Source organism: Muntiacus reevesi, chromosome 3 (genome assembly GCF_963930625.1).
Source record: "Muntiacus reevesi chromosome 3, mMunRee1.1, whole genome shotgun sequence".
In the NCBI taxonomy this organism is placed as follows: domain Eukaryota; kingdom Metazoa; phylum Chordata; class Mammalia; order Artiodactyla; family Cervidae; genus Muntiacus; species Muntiacus reevesi.
This window is the reverse complement of record NC_089251.1, coordinates 268,591,776-268,614,247: the sequence shown is the minus strand read 5'-3', so window position 1 is coordinate 268,614,247 and position 22,472 is coordinate 268,591,776. Positions and strand designations below refer to the sequence as shown.

Sequence of the window (22,472 nt, the reverse complement as noted above, 5' to 3'; positions counted from 1 at the left end):
TCACCACCACACATGTGCTGACACAGGGCAGATGTGCAGGACAGGTTAGTGATCTACATGTAACTTTGAAAATAAAGCCTTCATATTTGTGTCATTTCAAAGGCCTTGGGATTCTGGGACTCTCCCTGTTCTGGGACTGGCCAGAAGGCACCCTCCAGGAAGCTGTAGCTAAACTGAAACTGTGGAAGGCTCAGTGCAGACAGATCAAACTGAAACAGATGGACACCTTGACCCTGCCCCCCAGGGAGAGGTAAGGTAAGAGGGGCTGCACGCCACCTCGCTGTGGAGTGTCCACTGTGCGCACAACCTCACAGGAAGCAACCTTAAGCTGCCAAACTGGTTTCAATGAGAAACGGACCCAGTGAGGTTGTGTCTTGCCAAGTGTCACATTTTGAGGAGACTTAGGGTTTTTCCCTAGACATGCAAAGTCCCCATTGCTGTGTCCCCCTGAGTTGCCAGAGGTGTCGGAGTTACTCACTGTGGTAAAAGGGTGAGGGCAACAGGCAGTGGAGGAGGCACTGAGATACTCCCAGCAGAGCTCCACCTCCAACTATTCCCGCAGACAACAGGACAGCCAATTTGGAGGAGATTATCTGAAAAGGAGCTTTTAGTTTATGATGCCCCTCAGTCTCTGAGCGTGTCACCTGGCCAGGCTGCAGAACTGAAGCAGTGGAGGGACTCCACACATAAGCTCTCATTGTCACATGCCTGGCTGCATGCGTGTGTGTCATGGAGACACCAGAGAGCTAACTTTGCAATCACTGGGTGCCAAGCACTTCTATACACATCACTTCATCTTCAGGAGCCCTTCTAAGGATAAATAAACTGAAGTACACATGAGGTCAAAGCATTTTCTGATTCCAGCCAGCAAATAAGTGGCAGAATACCAGGTGTGTCTCCCTTCAGATAATGTGTTGTTTCCATCCTCATTCCTGCTTTCTTAAGCAGGTAGTGATACCAGACCCTTCATTATCTGCACCATCCCATCAGCATCTTCATCAGTTAACAGCATCATCATTATCACCATGTCATTATCACTCTTATTGTCATAATCACACTCATCCTTATGTAAGCAACCTCATTACTACTATTATCCTCACCATCACCATCGTCAGCTACCATCATCACTGTCACCATCATCTTCCTTCTCTTCTTCACCATCTTCACCACCACCCTGACCACCATCACGCCATCAGTATGCTTCTTCCATTAAATAAAACTCTCCACTGGTCTCTTATTGCTCTTAACACAAAGACTAAGATCTTTAGCCTAAAACCTGAGACCAAGTATAGCCCATCCTTGTCCCTCCCTCCCTCTTTCAGTCTCTGAACTCCAGCTCACTTGCCTCCTACTGACTCCTTAAACGACACAAGAACCTTTGCACCTGGGAACATTACTGTCCACTTTGCAGGTCAGCCAAGGTCAGTTTGAAAGACCCTTCAAGCAAATATCTCTTGATACCTAGAATGAAACACAGCTCTCTGTTTTATACTCATATATTGCTCTTTATTTCTTTCATATGATCCACCACAATTTGTCTCAGTTTCCTTGCATGACTCATGTCTAACTTTACTATCAGAATCAGCTTCATGGAAGCAAGAATTCAGTCTGTCCTGCTCTCCAGCATACTCTTAGGGCCAGTCATGCAAAGGGTTTGTGTAAATGTGAAGCTGGGGGTTAAATGGCTTGTCCTTAAGGCCAGTGGATTTAGACAAAGGAAAAAAAATGGGAGAACAAGTTTCTACTTCATAGGTGAGGGTAAAAGGGGAGGCACTAGGGAGTCTGGGACAGTGCAGATGCAGGAACGTTGAGGGGCCACAGCTAACAATAATGAAAAGAGTAGGTACAAGGAAACCTGTGTACCCAAGTATGAACATCACAATTTTAGGTACTAGGTCTGAACATACAAGCTTGCTAAGGCAATGACAAACAGTATAATACTGCCACCTCATTGGCAAGGCTCATAGCCACATATTTTTGGAGGGAAGAGAAAGGAAAAACCCAACTGGGCATGAAAATGCGAACAGGGAAGAGAGAGAGATCAAGAGGCAGAGTAAGGGACTGTGGGCTCATCTCCCATCAAAATTATATCAAAACTGCCACTATATGTAGAGTGGTTCTTGCTGAAATCAATCTAAGGACTAGAAGAGTAGCTCTTCTACAACCAAAGAAAAGACAGATCTACATGGAGTCTGGTAGGAAGGGAGGCAAAGGGACACCCTGGAGGACACAGAAGAGGAACAGATGTCAGGGGCTTGGGATTCCTCCTTGGGGAGCAGTATTCATGTCACTTCAGTCCTGGTATCCAACATCTAGAAGATAACCCCCCTTAGCTGATTTTAAAACAACTGGAGCTAACCTAAAGGCTGTTAGAAACTAAGATTTCACTTTTCAAGAGTGCACACACAGAGTTGCTTTTTCCCCATCGCAGTTTTAAGGCAATATATTGAAAATGAGAGAGTCAATTCCTAGGCAGGTTGATAAGAGGTCTAGGGGTCCCCAAGGAGAGAGGGTCTGGAATTCTCGAGGAGGAAGAACGGGCAAACTTTTTTGTCCCTCTACATTCCTTAGGATTATATAACAATAATGTATCCTGCTTGAAGACAGTCTCTGGAAAAAACTGTTATGGCTAATCCTGTTATCTTAAGGTGTGAATTATGGGAGTAGGTCTAGTGAGGTCTTTACAACCTCCAGACATTCTTTTGATTCACTGTAATAACTAACTAGAGAGTATATAATTTCATTGCTAACACTAGCAAGGGGGTACTCTTTCTGCCCCCTTCTGATGCCTATGTCAGAAACTTTCTCTATCTCCTTTCTACTTTAATAAAACTTTATTACACAAAGCTCTGAGTGATCAAGCCTCGTCTCTGGCCCCAGATTGAATTCTTCTCCTCCAGAGGACAAGAATCCCAGTGTCTTTGTGTGGTTCAACAACAACCTCTCAGAAAATTGCCTGGTGGCCTGCCAGGGCCACCCCAGTGATGCTCCTAGCTACTGCCAGCGTTCTCTTCCATCTCCTCTTGTTCTGGCACTGTTCTCCACTAAAGCAGAGGCTACTGCTGCCAATGAGGATCCATATACACGTAAGGAGTGTATCTGGTTCTAACCCTTGCCCTGCCTCTCAACAGGGCAGAGGCAGCCAGTGACATCTTGGGATCTGTGAAGTGGGAATGGGGGATCCCTGCATACACTCCAGAGGTGGTGAAGCTAGCTCCAGGGCAGAGAACACCAACACCTGAGCTCCCAGCCCTGTACAAATTTGATAGGGAGCAAGGCCAGCTCAGTGCTGTGGCCCTCTGGCCCTGAGCAAGTCTCTAAGCAAGACACAAACACTGGGGGATAAGGTAAAATCAGTCCATAAGTGTGGGCCCAAGCTCTCTGTCCCAAACCAAGATGTAAACTAGACGTAAACAAGACGTAACTGGGAGAAATAAAGAATCCCCCAGGGCTTCTGCTCCAGCTCCTCAACCATTGACTGTACTCCCCAAGAGGGCAGTGACAGCTCCTGTTCATACCTGGCTCTGGTTTGCCTCTTGTATTCCAGCCCTACCTCCCACCAAGGTGATATCTGCCAGCATAGAGCAGGGGAAGATGCAGCTCATCTTCAGATCTAGCTGTCCCACCAAAGCCACTGGGTACACACTGACTGCACAGGGACACTCCCACATAAATACACACCTTCTTACCTTCAAGACCAGCAAAGTGACTGTTTCAGCTAGTTTCATACAGACATAGAAAGTTAAACAAAATGAGCAGAGGAATATTAAAGAAAGAAAGAAAACCTGAAAAACGTGCAAATGAAAAAGATATAAATATTAATAATTTACCTGAGTAAGAGTTCAAAAAAACAGTAATAACAATGCCGACTAAATTAGGTAAAAGATTAGATGAACACAGTAAGAATTTTAACAGAGAACTAGAAAGTATAAAGGAAAATAATACAGATATGAAGAACATAGTAACTGAAATGAGAAAACATCTAGGGGCAGAGGAGTAAGACAGGGAGATCGCCAGCCTCTCCACAAATACATCAAGAACTCATCAAGATATGGAACAACTCCTACAAAGCAACCTTTAGACGACAGCAGAAGACCCCAGGCCTCCAGGGGAACACGCTAAGCTCCCAGAAATGAGGTAAGAGAGAGGACAGGAAACATAAAAAGGAAGCAGGTGGAGAACTTCTGGGCAGGAGCTTGTGTCCCAAAGGAGGGAGGGAGTCCTGAAACAGAAGGAGTTCCTATGCACAGGGGAACTCCCTCGCAGGTGGGCCCAAACGGGAGCTGCGGAGTTTCGGAAAACCAGGCAAAGCAGGGACTTAGAGGGCAGAAAACAGAGACAGCTGCCCTTGTCAGCCTGTGGCCCCAGCCAGCTGGTGGGCTTGGGGGACCGAGAGTGGGGAGGGATACAAACCTAGCCAGCACACACAACCCTTGCAGCTCAGAGGGTGGGCCCAGGTAGCCTAGTGTGACACAACGTACAAAGGCCCGGGAAGTGCACACAACCCTCGCAGCACAAAGGGAGGGACTGGGGTGCCGACAGAGGGGAGCCATACAAATTTGGGCAGCGCATATCATCCTCGCGGCACAGCTGAAAGAATAGCACGTGAGCCCCTCGACAAAGAGGGCAGGCAGTGAGATAAAGCAGGTGCTCACAAACCCCACGATGCACAAGGCTGGCAACGGGAGTCAAAACAAATCCACAGGAGTCCTGCGATGCAGGGGAAGGGCCCTGGAAGCCGAGACAAGTGCACACAACCCCACAACGCAGAGGGCGTGCCCGGGAAGCCAAACCAAGCTCACACAAGCCCCGTGACACAGAGGTGAGCCCAGGGGGCTGAGGGAGGCCCACACAAGTCTCCACGACACAGAGGACACAAGAAAAGATGCACATAAGCCCCTGCCTAGCAAGCTTCAGCCAGCAGCACAGGGCAGGACAGGGGAACCGGCGATGATCCCAGGGACAAGAAGGGGACTGGCAGCAGAGCAGATATGCTGAGAGCGCCACTTTGAAGTGGCTGTGGAAATAGACGCATGGAACACTGCCAAAGCCAGAAAGACTGCCCAAAGGCATAGTGAAGCCATAGACACTCCAAAACTACCAGGCCTTGCACTGCCCTTCGGAGAGACGAGATCCAGCTCCATCAACCAGAACACAGACACAAGCTCGCGCAACAAGGAAAACATCAGAGGACACTGATCCAACCCCGTCCACAGGGGTAGACTCCACAGCTAACAACTACGACCTTGAGAGCCTTTTCTCGTTTACCTTTTATTTTCCTTATAAATCACACTGGTTATTCCCCTACATATCTCCACCAGCACATTAGCCTTTTGCTGTGCTGTGGAGTTTTCCTCTTTGGATTTCTTGTCCAAAAAGAAAAAAAAAATCATTTTAAGATTTTTCTTCTCTTTTTCACCTTTTTTTTTCTTGATGAGCTTTTTAATTTTGTTTTTGATATATTCAACTGCTTTTCCTATAGTTCTTTACTGGCGGTAGCTATTTCTGAATATATATTAATCTTTTCCACATATGTCTATTCATCTTTACTTTTCTTTTTTCTCTTTTCTCTCTCCCTTTTTTAATCCTCTTTTCCACCCCTTCCTTTTGTCTTTTCCCTCTCTTCTCTTTTTTCCTTTCTTTTTCTTCTCCCTTTTTCCCTTCACTCTTTCATTTTTCACCAAATAAGTTAAATTGTTGAGCTCTTTTTGCCCCAGCTGACCCTCTGCTCCTGCTCATATTTCCAGATTCAGCATTAGCTAGCTCTGCTTTTAATTGATTGATATCACTTCTGGTTTCCCTTCTTCACCAAGCCAATCTCCTGCATTCTTTTCTTTAGAACACTTTGGTTACAACTCTATGTGTGGTAGTGTGTGTATATATCTCATTATTTCTGTAATTACCTGTTTGATCTCCCTCCAATAAAGTTATTGGTTGATTTTCTGTGGAAACTGTGCAGGCTGGCTCAGAGTATACAGAGTGAAGTGAGTCGGAAAGAGAAATATAAATATCATATACTGACAAATATATATAGAATCTAAAAAGATGGCACTGATGAATTTATTTTCAGGGCAGCAATGGAGAAACAGACATAGAGAACAGACCTGTGGACGCGGGTGGAGGAGAGGAGAGGGAAGGTGAGACGTTTGGAGTGAGTAACATGGAAACTTACAATCCCAAATGTAAAATAGACAACCCATGGGAATTTGCTTTATGACTCAGGGAACTCAAACAGGGGCTCTGTGACAGGCTGAAGGGTGGGATGGGGACAGAGATGGGAGTGTAGTCTGGGAGGGAGGGAATATGGGTGTCCCTATGGCTGATTCTTACTGCTGTATGATAGAAAACCACAAAATTATGTAAAGCAATTACCCTTTAATTAAAAACTTTTTAAAAATTAAAATAAAAAAATTTTAAAAAACTGAAGTGAAAATTACACTAGAGGGAATCAAAAGCCAGTTAGGTGATACAGAAGAACCCATAAACAAACTGGAAGATACAATATTGGAAATCACCCATTTGAAACAGGAAAAAGAAAACAAACTTGGAAAAATGAGGCTAGTTTAAGGGACCTCTGGCACAACATCAAGTGTACTGATATTTACATTATAGGGGCGTCAGAAGGAGAAGAGAAAAATAAATAGAAACTGTACTTGATGATGCTATGGCTCAAAACTTGCTGACCCTGAATACGGAAACAGACAGATAGGTACAGAAAGCAGAGAGGATCCCAAACAAGATTAACTCAAAGAGACCCACGTGAGGACATATCATGATTAGAATGGCAAAAGTTAAAATTAAAAAGGTCATTTTAAAGGCAACAATAAAAAGCCACAAATTAAATAACCCAATAAAGTTATTGGCTGATTTTCTGCAGAAAGTGTGCAGAATGGGCAGGAGTTTAGTGATGTATTTAGAGTGCTGAAAGGAAAGAAAATGCAACCTAGGATACTTCTACCCAGCAAGATTATCTCTCAGATTTGAATGAGTTATAAATAGCTTCTCAGACAAGCAAAATCTAAGAGTTCATCAATATTAAATCAACCATATAGTAAGTGTTAAAAAGTCTTCTTTATGTGGGAAAAAAAAGACTACAACAAGAAAGAAAATATAGGTGGAGGAACTTCCCACTGGTAAAGGCAAATTTATAGGAAAGGCTGTGGATTAACACTTAAATTAGCTTAACAAAGTTTAAAAGATACAAATTGTAAAAACCAATTATAAGTGCAATAAACAATTATAGGATAGAATGATAGTGTAAAATATGACATTGGAAACACAAAACATGGAGAAGGGAGTAGAAAATGTAGAGCTTTTAGAATGACTTGAATGACTATCAGTTTAAAACAAGTAGAATTACTTATAGTCACTATATAAGAACTACATGGTTTTCTATATATAGGTCTTTTGTTTCTTTAGGTAGATATACTTTAAGTATTTTATTCTTTTTGTTGCAATGGTGAATGGCATTGTTTCCTTAATTTTTCTTTCTGTTTTCTCATTGTTAGCATATAGGAATGCAAGGGATTTTTGTGTGTTAATTTTATATCCTGAAACATTACTGTATTCATTGATTAGCTGTAGTAATTTTCTGGTAGAGTCTTTAGGGTTTTCTATGTAGAGGATCATGTCATCTGCAAACAGTGAGAGTTTTACTTCTTTTCCTATCTGGATTCCTGTTATTTCTTTTTCTGCTCTGACTGCTTTGGCCAACACTTCCAAAACTATGTTAAATAGTAGTGGTGAGAGTGGACACCCTTGTCTTGTTCCTGACTTTAAGGGAAATGCTTTCAATTTTTAACCATTGAGGATAATGTTTGCTGTGGGTTTGTCATATACAGCTTTTATTGTGTTGAGGTAGTTCCTTCTATGCCTGCTTTCTGGAGAGCTTTTATCATAAATGGATATTGAATTTTGTCAAAGGCTTTTTCTGCATCTATTGAGATAATCATATGGTTTTTATCTTTCAATTTGTTAATGTGGTGTATTACATTAATTGATTTGTGGATATTAAAGAATCCTTGCATTCCTGGGATAAAGCCCACTTGGTCATGATGTATGATCTTTTTAATATGTTGTTGGATTCTGTTTGCTAGAATTTTGTTAAGGATTTTTGCATCTATGTTCATCAGTGATATTGGCCTGTAGTTTCCTTTCTTTGTGGCATCCTTGTCTGATTTTGGTATTAGGGTGATGGTGGCCTCATAGAATGAGTTTGGAAGTTTGCTTTCTTCTGCAATTTTCTGGAAGAGTTTGAGTAAGATAGGTGTTAGCTCTTCTCTAAATTTTTGGTAGAATTCAGCTGTGAAGCCATCTGGTCCTGGGCTTTTGTTTTCTGGAAGATATCTGATTACAGTTTCGATTTCCGTGCTTGTGATGGCTCTGTTAAGATCTTCTATTTCTTCCTGGTTCAGTTTTGGAAAGTTATACTTTTCTAAGAATTTGTCCATTTCTTCCAAGCTGTCCATTTTATTGGCATAGACCTGCTGATAGTAGTGTCTTATGATCCTTTGTATTTCAGAGTTGTCTGTTGTGATCTCTCCATTTTCATTTCTAATTTTGTTGATTTGGTTCTTCTCCCTTTGTTTCTTGATGAGTCTGGCTAATGGCTTGTCAATTTTATTTACCTTTTTAAAAAACCAACTTTTAGCTTTGTTGATTTTTGCTATGGCCATATAACCCAGCAATACCACTCCTGGGCATACACACAGAGGAAACTAGATCTAAAAGAGACACATGCACCCCAATGTTCATTGCAGCACTGTTTATAATTGCCAGGACATGGAAGCAACCTAGATGCCCATCAGCAGACAAATGGATAAGGAAGCCATGGCACATATATACAATGGAATATTACTCAGCCATTAAAAAGAATTCATTTGAATCAGTTCTAATGAGATGGGTGAAACTGGAGCCCATTATACAGAGTGAAGTAAGCTGGAAAGATAAAGACCAATACAGTATACTGACGCATATATATGGAATTTTAAAAGATGGTAACAATAACCCAATATGCAAAACAGAAAAAGAGACACAGATGTACAGAACAGACTTTGGGACTCTGTGGGAGAAGGCGAGGGTGGGATGTTCTGAGAGAACAGCATTGAAACAAGTATACTATCAAGGGTGAAACAGATCACCAGCCCAGGTTGGATGCATGAGACAAGTGCTCAGGGCTGGTGCACTGGGAAGACCCAGAGGGATGGGATAGGGAGGGAGGCGAGAGGGGGGGATCGGGATGGGGAACACATGTAAATCCATGGCTGATTCATGTCAATGTATGGCAAAAGCCACTACAATATTGTAAAGTAATTAGCCTCCAACTAATAAAAATAAATGAAAAAAAAAAAAAACTAAAAAAAAAAAAAGAAGAAGAACTACATGGTAACCACAAATCAAAAAACTTCAGTATGTATACAAAAATTGGAAAGAAAAGACCACAAATGTAACACTAAAGAAAATCATCAAACTGCAAGTGAAGAAACTAAAAGAGAAAAAGAACAGAAGTGAAGTGAAGTCACTCAGTTGTGCCCGACTCTTTGTGATCTCATGGACTGTCGTCTGCCAGACTCCTCCGTCCATGGGATTTTCCAGGCAGGAGTAGTGGAGTGGGTTGCCATTTCCTTCTCCAAAAGGATAACTACAAAAAACAACCAGAAAACAATTAAGAAAGTGGCATTAAATACACTTATCAGTAATCATTTTTAAATGTCAATGAATTAAATGCTCCAAGCAAAAGACATAGGGAGGGTGATTGGAATTGAAAAAATAGAAAAAACAAGATTCATCTATATGCTGCCTACAAGAAACTTACTTCAGAGGTAAAATACATGGGCTGAGACTGAGGAGAAGGAAAAGCAAATGCAAACAAAAGAGACGCTGGGACAGTAACATCATAACATACAAAGAAGCGTCTAAAGCAAGTTTATAATAAAATACAAAGAAAGGCATTGTATAACGGTAGAGAAATCAATATAAGAAGAGGATATAATATTTCTAAACATATTCACTCAATACAGAAGTACCAAAACATATACATTAAACAGACACAAAGGGAGAAACTGACAATTATAAAATAACAATAGAATACTTTAACACCCTTTTTACATCAATGGACAGATATCCAGATAAAAAATCAATAAGGAAACATTTGCCATAAATGACACAGTCAATGAGTTGGACTTAAAGGCCATCTCCTGGACATTCCATAAAAAAATAGCAGAATGAACATTCTTTTCACCTGCACATGGAATGTTCCCCAAGATAAATCACAGACCACAGTAAGTCTCAATAAATATAAGAGACTAGAAATTATAAATGCTAGACCACAACAAGCTTCAACAAATATAAAAGAATAAAAATTATTTTAGGTATCATTTCCAACCACAACAATATGAAACTGGGAATCAACTACAGGAAGAAAAATGGGAAAATAACCAAATACATGGAGAATAAAAAATATACTACTAAAATCTCAATGAATTAGCAAAGAGATAAAAGAGAAAAAAAAAAATATCTTGAACCAAATGAAAACACTGTTTTCCAAAATCTATGGGACCCAGAAAAAGCAGTTCTAAGAAGGAAGTTTATAGCGACACAGGCATACTTTAAGAAATAAGAAAAATATCAAGTAAACAATTTAATCTGTCATCTAAAGCAATTAGAAAAAGAAGAACAAAGCCCAAAGTCAGCAGAAAGAAGGAAATAACAATGATCAGAGAGGAAGGAAATAAAAAAGATCCAAAAATTAACGAAAAAAAATTTTTTTGAAAAGATAGACAAAACTGATAAATCTTTAGCAGGCTCATTAAGATAAAAGAGATATATAAATACTCAAAATGAGAAATAAAAGAGGAGAAATTACAACCAATATCACAGAAATACAAAAAAAAAAATCATAAGAGAATACTAGAACAGCAAACTGTCAACAAATTGGACAACGTAGAAAGAATGAATAAATTCCCAGAAGCAATCTTCCAAGACTGAATCAGAAAGAATAGGTAATCTGAATGGATGAGTAATAAGTAAGTAAATTGCTCGGTCGTGTCCGACTCTTTGCAACCCCGTGGACGGTAGCCTACCAGGCTCCTCTGTCCATGGGATTCTCCAAGCAAGAATACTGGAGTGGGTTGCCATTTCCTTCTCCAGGGATGAGTAGTGAAACTGAATCAGGAATAAAAAATTTTCTAACAAACCAAAGTCCAAGACTGCATGGCTTCACAGGGGAATTCGACCAAACATATACAGAAGAGGTAACACTTATCCTTCCCAAACTATTTTATAAAGTGGAGAGGAGAAAATACTCCCAAGTTCATCCTACAAGGCTACCATTACCCTGGTACCCAAAACATACAAAACACTAGAAGAAAGGAAGTTAAAGTCCCATATTCCTGATGAATATAGATGTAAAAATTCTCAACAAAATGTTAGCCAAAAAAATCAAGTCATATTTAAAAGAATCATACATCTGATCCAGTAAGATTTATTCAATGCTATAAAAGGGTAGTTCAATACCCACATTGATCAATGTGATACAGCACATTAGCAAAAGGAATTACAAAAAGTCACATGATATAGATGGAACATAATCAACGCCATTTATGACAAACCCAGAGCTAATGTCATACTCAAAAGTTAAAATCTGAAAGCTTTCCTTCTAAAATTAGGAAGAGGTAAAGAATGCTACTGTCACCATTTCTATTTTACCTAGTATTGGAAGTCCTAACCAAGGACTCAGACAAGAAAAAGAAATTTTAAAGGTATTCAAATTGGAAGGAAAGAAATAAAACTGTCACTATTTGCAGATACTATGTATGATACTATGTATAGAAAACCATAAAGTGTCTACTAAAAACCTATTAGAACTAATGAATGAATTCAATAAAGCTACAGGGTATTAGATAAATATACAGAAATTGGTTGTTTTGTATATGTACTAATTAACTATCAGAAAGAGAAAGCAAGGAAAAACCCATTTACACTTACATAAAAAAGAATAAAACACCTAGGAATAAACTTAACCAAGGCGATAGAGACTTATAATTTAAAAAGTATAAAACACTGATAAAGAAAATTGAAGGTGATACAGATAAATAGTAGATATCTTGTGTTCATGATTGAAAGAATTAATATTGCTAAAATGTGTGTACTACCCAAAACAACCTACAGATTTAGCACACTACTTATCCAATTACCCAAAGCATTTTTCACAGAACTATAACAAATAATCCTAATTTATGGATGAATTGTACTCTGAATAGTCAAAACAATCTGGAGAAAAAGCAAACAAACAAAGCTGGAGGTACAATTCTTCTTGACTTCAGAGTATAATTCAAAGCTACAGCAATAAAAACAGTATGGTACTGTCATGTAAACAGACACATAGATCAATGGAAGAGAATAAACAGCCCAAATATAAACCCACTCATCTATGATCAATTAATTTACAACAAAGGAGTCAAGAATATACAATGGAGAAAAGATATATTTTTCAGGGGTTCTGGTCAGAGTTGGGGATGAGCCAAGTATCTATGATCTAAACTGAAGGGGTACAGTTTGTTGTTGTTGCTCATTTGCTAAGTTGTGTCCAACTCTTTGGGACATGCCAATCTTCCCTTCCTTCACTATCTCCCAGAATTTGCTCAATCTCATGTTCATTGAGATGGTGATGCCATCCAAACATCTCATCCTCTGTCATCACCTTCTCCTTCTTCTCTCAATCTTTCCAATCATCAGTGTCTTTTCCAATGAGTCAGCTCTTTGCATCCGGTGGCCAAAATACTTCAGCTTTAGCATCAGTCCTCCCAGTGAATATTCAGGGTTGACTTCCTTTTGGGTTGACTGATTTGATCTCCTTGCTGTCCAAGGTACTGCTCATCTAAACTGAAGGGTTAGAGTTTGATATGTACCCAAAGTTTCTTTCCAGCACAAAGATTCTCTGCTCGCTTGATTCTGTTACATGCTGGAAAAGCCATCAGAAACTTTCAAAAGACAAATGTCCTAAGGCTACGGCCAACAATGAAACCTACCTCCATATTAGGAAAGAAGGAAAGAGAAGCCTTTGGAATAATGGTGGTGTTTCACTGGGAGGAGGGGTGGGAGGTAGGCAGTCAGGGTAAGGATGATGGTCCAGCACTCAGAGGATATGGATAATAACTAAGCCTCCTACAACAGGTCCCATAATCCAACTGACTACAAAATCTTGCTGGGGTACTATCAACTAGAAAAACCTACTTCATACAGTCAGATGGAGCAGTGTACTGACTCTTTGTCCACATTGAGTATAACGGATGCTACTACCAGGAAAGTGACAACATCCTCTTGCAGCTGCATCGGTCTGCAAAATTTTCTTACTCCATCCATACCATCTGCCTCCCAGAAGCTAATATACAGTTGCCCACTTTTATCTTCTGCTGGATAACCGGTGTGGGGATTATCACTGAGCAAGGTGAGTGGGGGCAGAGCAGACAAGAAGAGCACGGGCTGAGGAGGAGGAGATGGGACTGCAGTAACCATTGCAGGGCCCTTCCAGCCCTGTTAGCATGTCCTTCTAATGCTTCAAGTTTCCTTCAGACCATGACTCATCTCTAACTTTTGAAATCAGGATCTTGAGCTCTTTGACTGAGCCATTCAGGATTCCAACCTGACTCCCTGGTCCTGTTTGGACAAGCCCCTTTAGGACCCCTTTTGAGCTTCCACTGCAGGTAGAAGTACTTGGTGCAGCAATAAGGAAATGAAGGTAGGCCTGCTTTCTGGCCAGAGAGGTTAAGTTGGGCATCTAAGGATTAAGCATATTTACAAGTCCCTCATACCTTAACTCAAGTGAAACTTAGCCACTCTGCCAGCTTGCTGGGCATGCGTATTTTTAGACTGAGAGAGAAATCTTGAGCAAATAATTTTGCACTAAGGTGAATATCTTTGACTTAGAAAAGTAATAACATTGAGTGAAAAAATATAGAGTAAATTTGACATGATTTGTAGGGTCATGATTTTGCAGAGTATTTCAGTGGAGGCATTTGGGGCGGGACTTTCTTTGCTGTGCAGGCCAGTGCCAGTGTTCCTGCTCCTGGCCACAAATGTCACAGTGCCTCATCATGAGAACAGCCAACTCTCCAACATTTCCAAAGACATCTCCTGGGATGGACCGTCACTTCTTAAGAACCACTGGCAAAACAAGAAAGATTCTGCAAGACAGGTGACAGGACAGGTGTTGGGACATGAAGGGAAGTCACAGGCTGGAGTAGCCTCTAGGACAGGGAGCAACTGACACTAAAGAGGTTCCCAGCTGGCACCTGTCCTTCCCTCTCTGCAACCTCCAGTGTCCACAGCTGCTGGGCCTGTGCCGGTCCCATGACATGTGAGGCACATGGGGCAAGCACCACATGGGAGCAAGCCATCACCAGCACACTGTGCTGGTCAGGAGGATGGAATGTCTCCCATCTGTGAACAAGATCTGGAAGTAGCACTCACATGGACAGTGTCCCCTGGTGGGTGCTCCCCTAGAAAGCAAGACCATGCCTCATTTGTCAAGCCACCTAACCACCACGAGGCATCATTGGGTGTATCACTGCTACACCTTGGACAAACCAGGACCCAGGTTTCCACCCTTTATGCCTCTGCTTCTGTTTCTACATGGCAGCCAGATTAGTTATTTTTTAAACATACGCAGACCTTTCAGTGGTTTCCTAGTGTGCTTAGAATGAAATCCAAGCTCCACATCCTAGTGAGGAAGGCTTGTTTGCTCTAGACTTGGCTATGATATTGCCTCATCTTTTTCACCCACTTCTCTGCCCAGTGCAGCCACAATGACTTCCCTCCTCATTCTCCCCATCATGGGTCCCTGATGTTTGCTCTTTCATCTGCAAGATTTCTTTCCCCCTCACCTTTGCACATCCACTGAAGGCTTTCCCAATCCTGGCAACTAGAACTGGCAGCATCTCTTTTAGCAGGAAGGTTAGAGAGCGAGCTGGTTTCTCTCTCAGGTCCATCCCACCTCTGAACCCCTCTCCCTTCACTTGCAGAGTTCCTGCTTTCTCCCAAAACGCTGCAGGAAGCAGAGGTCAGCTTTTAGGACAGTCAGGTTCATGAATAGCTTTTGCAGCAGCCAGGGCCGAACGTCCAAAGAATTCTTAAAAAAGGATGGCATGGTGTGTGCTGCAGACTTCCTGACAGGAAAGTCTGTCTGTGGAGTAAGTGACATGAGTTGCCTCTCCTCTCCTGCAGCATCTGTCCCCTCTTCTCTGTCTTCTGTGAGCCCTTCCCCAGTCCCTGACTTCCTCTTCCTGGCCCAACCCAGCATGATGTATCAGAGCTGAAGCACAGAAGCCCTCAAAGGGTGCTGGTCCATTCCTTCTATTTTCTTTATAACTTTTAGAAGGTTTGTTGAAGGATAGCACATATAGAAAAGGGCACATTTTGCAAGTGTATTATTGGATGCATCTTTTAGAAATTGACACATTCATGTAACCAGCATCCAAATGATCTTCCTCATACCCCTTTCTTTAACCCCAGAGTAGCCTTGACCTGCTGCTAATGCCCTGTATGTTTATGTCAGGACTTACATGAATGGAACTTCACAGGACACACTTTCAGTTCCCTTCAGTCACTGTTTTATGTGTGAGTTCTGCCTGTCTCGTGTGGAGTTCCTGTTGTGTGTCCTATTGCTGCACAGCATACCTGCTTATTGCTGTGTGAACATACCATCATTTCCTTTTTCCATTCTCGTGCTGGTGGCATTTGGGTAGTTTCTGCTTGAGACCCTTGCAAATAGCACTGTGGCGAACATCCTTGTGCACATGTTTCAGTTTTTAGTGTTCATGGATTCACTTTTTGGTTGGGTATAATGCTTGGAGTAGAATTACTGTACCATAAAATGTGCACATGTTCATCTCTTCTGGATACTGGAGACCAGCCTTCCACCCTGCTTGGACACATTTGCACTCCCTCTGGCAATGACCACTCCACTTGGCCACCAGGACTTCACATTGTCCACATTGGGGCTTAACCATTACATGTGTTTTTAGTTTGTGTTTCTCTGATAAATGATGAAGGCAAGCACTTTTTCCTATGTGTATTGCCTTTTTTGTAGTATCTATCCAAGTTGTTTGCCCTTATTCAAACTGAACTGTGGGCCGTGAGTCCAGTGGGGCCTGTGTGTCCTGTCTGTGTCTTCTCCCGTTCTGCGCGGTGCTTCTGTCTTACTGGGAAGCTGAGGCTCAGGAAGGGAAGAGGACAGCGCACTATCAAAGGCAGCTTGGAAGAGCCGTGTCCTTCTCTGAGACTGTGTCCCACAAGTTTCTTCACACGTTTTCCTCTCTTCCTGCACCTTCTTTCTAGCACTTTCGCTGTCTCAGAAACAAACTGCCATCTTCAAACAGACCACATGACGCTTCTCTGCTCTGCCCACCGCCCTAATTCTCTGCCAGCTGTCCCAACAGGACTCATCCGGGGTGTCTGCACTTGCTCCCTCTTGCTCGCTCACTTCTCCTTCTCATCTCGTCTCATTTCATCAGACATCAGCACCTACCACTCCTCCACACTGCTTTTTTTTTCCACTTATTTTTATTAGTTGGAGGCTAATTACTTTACAATATTGTAGTGGTTTTTGTCATATATTGACATAAATCAGCCATGGATTTACATGTATTCCTCATCCCGATCCCCCTTCCCACTCCCTCTCCACCTGATCCCTCTGGGTCTTCCCAGTGCACCAGCCCTGAGCACTTGTCTCATGCATTCAAAGATAAAGCCAATACAGTATACTAATGCATATATATGGAATTTAGAAAGATGGTAACGATAACCCTATATGCAAAGCTCACTGCTCTTATCAAGATAACCAAAGGCCTCAGCTTCCTTGGGGCTGCTCGTGGGCATCAGACTTCCTCCCACCCCCACTCAGCAGTGCAGCCTGCAGCATTTTTCATCAGGCTCCGAGGGTGGCCACTCCAGTGTCTCCTACTCTCTTTCTCCTCCTTCTGACACCAGCCTCCCAAGGACGCATCCCTCAGCGTTCATTCTCATCCTGTTTTTCTTGCCTTGCTCCATTCTGTCCTCAGATGGCAAGGAAGGGTTACTATGTGGCAAGTTCTGTGTCTCAACCATTTCTTCCTTGTCTTTGTTACCCTTGCTGCCACAGTCGTGTCCTGACTGGTGTCCCTGCAGTTTCTTGACCTCCCACTGACTGAGTTCTACCCAGCCCCAGAACCAACCTACCATTCATTTAGAATCCAGTCTAGGTCACATCACTTCCCTGTTGGGTGTCCTTCAGTGCTCCCATCACCTCCAACCCCTGGCTGATGCGGACTGGGGGTGGGGCTTGTAACTGTAGGCCATCCCTGCCTGCATCTCCAAGAGTCAGACCTTGCTCATCTCTCCCATCTTAGCTTAGAGGCGCTCTCTGAAGACCCTCCTCTGGACACTTCTATTTCACCTCTAGAGCCTGCAGATGTGGAAAATGTATTGTCTATGTTATGTTATGCATCATCTCCTTGTTTCCCACATGCAGAATGTGCTCAGTCATGTTCTCAATGAATATATAAAGATTGAATACAGAAGGGTGGAGGGGTGCTGTGTTTCCTTGGTTCCACTTTTTGGCCCTGTGGGATGGAAGAATTATGCACCATAGTGGCAGATGACTTCCTGCCTTGGAATCCCACACTCAAAGTCTCTCACATTCTTCTGGAAGTCCCTTGGGATTCCCTTCAATTCCAGCCACCCTGCCAGCCTCAAAATCGGCCTCAGCTCTTTTCCTCTGAGCACATCTCGTGGCTTGGCATTCCCTGAAGAAGTTTAACCAAGAAACTGAGGGAAAACTAGAGACCATAGTGAGTCAAATGCAAAAGCTCAGGTATGATGGCTTTGGTTACCACCTCCTGTACAATATTATGAACCTCAGTCAATAGTTCTTCAGGCACCCTGTCTACCAGATACAATCCCTTGAATCTATTCATCACCTCAATTGTATAACCATAAGGTATTTTATTTAAGTCATACTTGAATGGTTTTCCTTACTTTCTTCAATTTAAGCCTAATTTGCAATAAGGAGCTGATGATGTGGGCCACCATCAGCTCCAGGTTTTACTTTTCCTGACTACACAGAGCTTCTCCAATTTTGACTGCAGAGAATGTAATCAATATGATTTCTGTATTGACTATCTGGTGATGTCCATGTATAAAGTCATCTCTTGTGAAAAAGAAATGCAGGAAGGCAAAGTGGTTGCCTGAGGAGGCCTTAAAAATAGCTGCGAAAGAGATATGAAAGCAGAATGGGAAAGATATACCCAGTTGAATGTAGATTTTCAAAGAATATCAAGGAGAGAAAAGAAAGCCTTCTTAAGTGAAAAATGCAAAGAAATAGAGGAAAACAATAGAATGAGAAAGACTAGAGATCTCTTCGAGAAAATTGAAGACACCAGGGAATATATATTTTTTTTCATTTATTTTTATTAGCTGGAGGCTAATTACTTTACAATATTGTAGTGGTTTTTGCCATACATTGACATGAATCAGCCATGGATTTACATGTGTTCCCCATCCTGATTACCCCTCCCGCCTCCCTCCCCACCCGGGGACTATATTATTTACACATGTGCACAATAAAGGACAGAAGCAGTGAGGACCTAACAGAAGCAGGATGAAAGGTTGTTTCTGAACCATGAAAGGCGCCAGGATTCTTGGCCTCTGGAGGAGAGGGATTCAATCTGGGGCCAGTGATGAGGCTTGATTGCTCAGAGCTTTTGTGTAATAACGTTTTATTAAAGTATTAAATAGATAGAGAAAACTTCTGACATAGACATCAGAAGGGAGCAGAAAGAGTGCCCCCCTGCTAGCCTTTAGCAGGAAGTTATATAGCTATTAGCAGGCTGCCAATTAGAGAAAGGAAATGTCTCAAAACTCAGAGAGTGGCACCAGGCCCTTCACCCATGCATTTTGAGATAACATTGGCACAAGGTGAGTCATCCTGGGCCATAAAACAATTGACACGAATCTTGAAGAAAAGCAGGTTTCCAAACAAATACACAGTCTCACTAACATGGCTCAAGAGAACACTTGCATGAGCAAAGCGTGCTTGTTTGTCAAGTCAGTTCTGAGTCTTAGGCAGAAGACTTGTAGAAAGACAGTCTAAGGTAAATACATAGTTCATTAACATAGCTTAAGAAAAACATTTCCATAAGAAAACCACATTGGTTAGCTCAAGGTCTGAGAAAAGTTAAGTTCAGGTAGAACCAGTGTCATCATGGCAACACAGAATTTTAAAAGAAATCTCCTGTTAATTTTGTATAGAGAAGGGGAAAAAATCTGACACTTGTAGTTTGTTTCCTCCTACTGCTTAAGAGAGAGATAAAAAATGCCTGACACTTGCAGTCTAGTTCCTCCATTTGGAGACCCCTAGCCTTCCTGCTTGTTACCTCTCAAGAAGAGATTAAGAAGAGGTGAAAGAATACACAGAAGAACTATACAAGAAAGGTCTTAATGACCTGAATAACCATGATGGTGTGGTCACTCTCCTAGAGCCAGAAATCCTGGAGTGTGAAGTCAAGTGGGCCTTAGGAAGCATTACTACCAACAAAGGTAGATGTAGAGATGATGGAATTCCAGCTGAGATATTTCAAATTCTAAAAGATGATGCTGTTTAAGTGCTGCACTCAATATGCCAGCAATTTAGAAAACTCAACAGGGGCCACAGGACCGGAAAAGATTAATTTTCCTTCCAGTTCCAAAGAAAGGCAATGTCAAAGAATGTTCAAACAACCATTTGAATTTTTCAACATTCAAACAACCATACAATTGTGCTCATCACATGCTAGCAAGCAATGCTCAAAATTCTTCAAGCTAGGCGTCAACAGTACGTGAACCAAGAACTTCAAGATATACAAGCTGGATTTAGAAAAGGCAAAGAAACCAGAGATCAAATTGCCAACATCTGTTGGATCATAGAAAAAGCAAAGGTATTCCAGAAAAGCATACACTTTACTGACTACAATAAAGCCTTTGACCATGTGGATCACAACAAACTAGAAAGTACTTGAAAAGATTTGACTACCAAACCACCTTACCTCTCTGAGAAACCTATATGCAGGTCAAGAAGCAATAGTTAGAATGTTAGAATGGGACACGGAACAGCTGACTGGTTCAAAATTGTGAAAGGAGTACATCAAGGCTGTATATTGTCACCCTGCTTATTTAATTTGTATGCAGAATACATCATGAGAAGTGCCAGGATGGATGAATCACAAGCTGGAATCAAGATTTCCAGGAGAAATATTAACTGTAAGGCGAGTGCAGACAAAAAGAGAGTGAACCAGAAAGTCAGGTAAGAAAAGGAAAATTTATTAGAAGGAAATGAGAGGGTGACTGGCCCTTAAGGAGAACCAGCATCCTCCTTTTCTGACAGGATCTTTCTTATACCCCACCGATGAAAAATTATCTGAAGGGATGGTTAATTTTTAGCCTGTAGTTGAGTCCTGTGGTCACTTAGCCAGAGATCTGGAGTCTGGTGGTCTCCAACCTTGAGAAGGTAGGTGCCAGTGAGAAAACAGAGTCGTTTGGGCAAGTTGGTCAGTTTCAATGATCCCTGTGATTTTATTCTTTGTTTGCAAGGTCAACATAATGAGCCATCTTAACAATTAGCCCCCATGTTGGCCCTATCATTAACAACCTCAGATAAACAGATGATACCACTATAAAGGCAAAAAGTGAAGATTAACTAAAGAGCCTCTTGATGAGGGTGAAAGGGGAGAGTGAACAAGCTGGCTTGAAACTCAACATTCAAAAAACTAAGATCATGGCAGCGGTCCCATCACATCATGGCACATAGAGGAGGAAACAGTGAAAACAATGGCAGATTTAATTTTCTTGGGCTCCAAAATCACTGCAGTGGGTGATGGCAGCCATGAAATTCAAAAATACTTGCTCCTTGGAAGAAAAACTATGATGAACCTAGACAGCATATTAAAAAACAGAGATATCACTTTGCCAACAAAGGTCCATGTAGTCAAAGCCACAGTTTTTCCATTAGTCATGTGTAGATGTGAGATTTAGACCATAAAGAAGGCTGAGGGCCAGAAAATTAATGCTTTTGAATATTCATTGGAAGGACTCATTCTAAAGCTGAAACTCCAATACTTTGGCCATGTGATGCAATGAGCTGACTCATTGGAAAAGACCCCGAGGGTTGAAAAGATTGAGAGCAGGAAGAAAAGGATATGACTGAGCATGAGATGGTTGGATGGCATTACCAACTCAATAGACATGAGTTTGAGTAAACTCCAGGAGATAGTGAAGGACAGGGAATCCTGACAAACTGCAATCTGTGGGGCTCACAAAGATTAGGACATGACTTAGTGACTGAACAACAAAAATGATGGGTGGGATACAGTGCTAGGCTAAGGAGACAGCTGGCACTTTCTAGTCCTGCCATGGCCGTCCTTCAGGACATTAGAGGGTACCTTCTCTCACGTGGGGTGGGAGGGAAGAAGACTTGCATCCTGAGTCTGGGGTGCCCCTGTGTATTCTTGTAGATGTGAAATGGGCTGTAGGGCCTCACCCTTAAGATTTTGATTCAGAAGGTCTGCAGTGGGACCCCTGTGTCTGGACCTTTCAAACTGCCCATGTAATTCTGATGAGAGCAGCTCACTTATATCCTTGTCTTGCCATGAGGCCTCCTAAACACCTCTTTAGTTTCCTCACACTTTCTGAACAATGCCTGTCCCTCTCCATGTTGGTCTGCATGACTCATGCTCTCTGTTTCCTCAGGGAGATTCTGGGGGAGCCCTCGTCTGTGAAGTGAATGAAGCCTGGTATCTAATTGGGCTGTCCAGCTTTAGCACACTCTGCCAGAAATCTGTAGGCCCCAGCATCTTCACCAGAGTCTCCCACTACAACCAATGGATCACTGAGAAGCAGAAAACCTCTCCCAATCCTGATCCTTCTATTGCTCCTTCTGAGGAGAAACCTCCTGCTCTGATCAACTTTAATTTTCTAAGCAGTGTCCACAATCCCTGGAGCTTCCTAGCCCTTGTGTTTTCACAGACCTTCCTCCTGCTGTTGAGTTTCCTCTGGACAATGTGGCTCTGACAGACACAAAGCTAGTTCATCATAGCTTTTCTTCCAAGGAGCAAGTGATTTTTAATTTCATGGCTGCAGTCACACATGGTAGTGATTTTTGGAGCCCAAGAATATTAAATCTGCCATTGTTTTCACCATTTCCCCTTCTATGTGCCATGAAGTGATGGGATTCCTGCCATGATCTTAGTTTTTCCCCTGGATTTCTCCCCAGAAGCCTATCTGCATTTTTGCCAACTGGCTCTACTTAAACGTGTTCAACTCTGAGCCCTTCCTCAGTCTGACTCTGCTCCAGGCCTGGATAAAATAAAAATAATGGAAGAAACCTCCGATCTTGTTTCTGAGTCATGAGAACCACCTCATACCCCCACCCCAACTGTGCTTTGAGCTCCTCCTTGGGCCTGGGT

The 22,472-nt window shown here is 42.1% G+C and overlaps 1 pseudogene; it reads left to right on the top strand.

Annotated features, from left to right (window-relative positions):
- The first annotated feature begins 4,715 nt into the window (after positions 1–4,715).
- Positions 4,716–22,077, top strand: LOC136164257 (serine protease 40-like; annotated as a pseudogene).
- Positions 22,078–22,472: the final 395 nt, after the last annotated feature.